General features: G+C 44.9%; 1 non-coding gene across 1 annotated transcript; it reads right to left on the reverse strand.

Moving 5' to 3' along the window:
- Positions 1-1,039: 1,039 nt before the first annotated feature.
- On the reverse strand, positions 1,040-1,194 carry LOC143307210 (5.8S ribosomal RNA). Its single transcript, XR_013064412.1, has one exon. It is a non-coding gene; the product is annotated as a 5.8S ribosomal RNA (ribosomal RNA).
- Between the last annotated feature and the right edge of the window lie 1,306 nt (positions 1,195-2,500).

Genomic DNA, 2,500 nt, shown 5'->3' on the forward strand with positions numbered 1-2,500 from the left:
TAAATGTTGAAGCCTCCTAGAGCTTTAAGCCATGCGAGACATTGAAATGCTGTTTTAACGGGAGCATGCATAATTGCTGCAAACATACTTTTATCACAAGTTCTAGCCACGCCACGGAGGCTTCGAAGTTCCTTCACCATTCGCTTTCCTCTCTTTTGTTACACAGTTTCAGACTACGATCAGGGGTACCGAAACGCTGTATTGATTGTAAACAACCATTTTTATCTTGGAGCGGAGCGTTCCTTTACTCGTTAGATTTGTCTTGTCGCGTGTGTATTCGCTTTTTCGACGCTTTTTAACCATTTAACTTGTTTAGCGAAGCTAAACGCACAGACAGACAAAAAAAAAGGAACAGCATCGCGCGTCAAACAGCGACGACCCATCTGAAGCGATCTTTCATTTATACACCGTTTGTAAACAGAGAGATGTATAAAGCGCGGGGAATCATTCGAAACCCTGGGGCTATTCGAGCTTGCATTTCAGCAAATTATCATCTCAAACATTTCACTCGTTTGCTTTTTCTAAATTTATAGGAGAGCTTCTTTCGTTTATTTTTGACACACCTTTCGTAAATATCGTTTCTGGCAACGTCGGGAGCGTGGATTTCTACAAGTGAACAATCGCGCCGATCCGATAACTTTCAGCAGGATGGAGAATCTTTATAGATTATCTTCCGAGAACTCGGTGCTTTCACGGGCGGTCGTTTATAAATTTTAACGAACGACTCGCGCGCCGTGACGCACTTGCGCTAGTTCGAAGAGATATTTCGAAATTTGTTTCTCTCCTTTAACGGCCTGCATTTAGTGTATCGGTTGCGATTTTCGTCACATCGTTTCCACGACAAACGCCGACGAACTGCCCAACTATCGCTCGTACGTTGCGACTCTTTCTTTGTTTATCGTTCATTCATTCTTTCAATTTCGTTCGATAATCCCGCTCCGAAACGTTCTACTTTCGTTGAACGACGGCGAGATGTTTAGAAAGAAATGAATTACTCTTTTTTCGAGAAGCAAACGCAAGCAGTCTTTTGTTAAGAAAACGACCCTCAGCCAGGCGTGGTCCAGGAATTGTATCCGTGGACCGCAATGTGCGTTCGAAATGTCGATGTTCATGTGTCCTGCAGTTCACACGTTGACGCGCAATTAGCTGCGTTCTTCATCGACCCACGAGCCAAGTGATCCACCGTTCAGGGTAATCGTAAAATTTTGTATTTCAAACTCTTTAGATCTTTAGAGTGTTATTTTCATTATTAACACGCATCACATTCGATACCCACATCACTCTCCCACCCGGCGCGTGCGGGAGAGCGAATTCGGGCGTCGCCAACGTATTTGTTTGTTTGTTCGATCGTTGACGACACGATCGCGTCCAAGGACGGAAACCGTCGGAGAAACGCCCAGTGGCACGCTCCTCTCGACGGTCGGGCGTAAAGTACATTTAAAAACCTTGAAAAGTACGAACGCACACAAGGAATGCGAGCGCGCGTCCTGTCGCTGAATCGTGGGTTGCGAGATTCGAACAGACACACGGCCGGCGACGATCGGTCTAACTAATGGACACATAGTTTTTCAAAGACTCGCTATCGTCGCTTCTCAGCCGGTCCGTAAACAACACACATCGATCAGGCGGACGCACGAATCTTACCACGGTGCGTGTTTCGTAGATTCCAGGTTACCCGCAAGTACCTCTCTCTCCCTCTCGAAAGAGGAATCTCGATCCGTCCTTTTTGGACAATGGAGAAATCTTTTTATCGCAACACGGATGGCAAAGAAACAACCAAAGCGTAGGAGCGTGGGGACGAGAGCGACGAAAAGAACGTCGCGAAAACAAAGTTTCGACGGTTGCTCGTTCTAATACATCGTAGTTTCAACTCTCTCAGTTTTAACCACTCCTAGACGCTTCGTAAACTTTTAACAATTCTTCGCCTCCGCGAGTTTCATTTCGAATAGAGCGAACGCAACACGGACCAAAAAAACTCCGGTGATGCCAGATCATTTAGCAAAGATCAGACGGCGGGTCATCTGTATTCCTTTTCTCTCTTTTTTATATCTTTCCATTTAACTAGGGTGTCGCAACGACGGGTACATTTATATATTTATATATATTGTATTTCAATTTTAATGATCCTTCACTTTCGGTTTGTAATAATATGATCCTTCTTTCATTTCGATCCTTCATATTGTAGGTTAACCAACAGAAGTTTGTTTTTTTACGACTTGTATTTTTGTGGTTTGTTTGTTTGTTTCTTACGACTTGTTTGTACCCGATCAAGTAGACGACGACCCATAAGTATAAGTTAGAGAGATAAAGGTCGAGAGACCTCACGCAAGCGTCTTTTACTTCCATTCACATCAGCCAGAGAGAAATGGTCCGGCGTCGTGCTCTTTGGCGCCGTTGGTCGCACAGTTTTTTTGCCGGCGGTTCCGAACGGACGGGAGAAACGCGATGAGTAATCAAAGCGACCTCCGCACGTAACCGTGTCGGTGTAATTTTACCGCAT

Source organism: Osmia lignaria, unplaced genomic scaffold (assembly GCF_051020975.1).
Source record: "Osmia lignaria lignaria isolate PbOS001 unplaced genomic scaffold, iyOsmLign1 scaffold0047, whole genome shotgun sequence".
Lineage (NCBI taxonomy): Eukaryota > Metazoa > Arthropoda > Insecta > Hymenoptera > Megachilidae > Osmia > Osmia lignaria.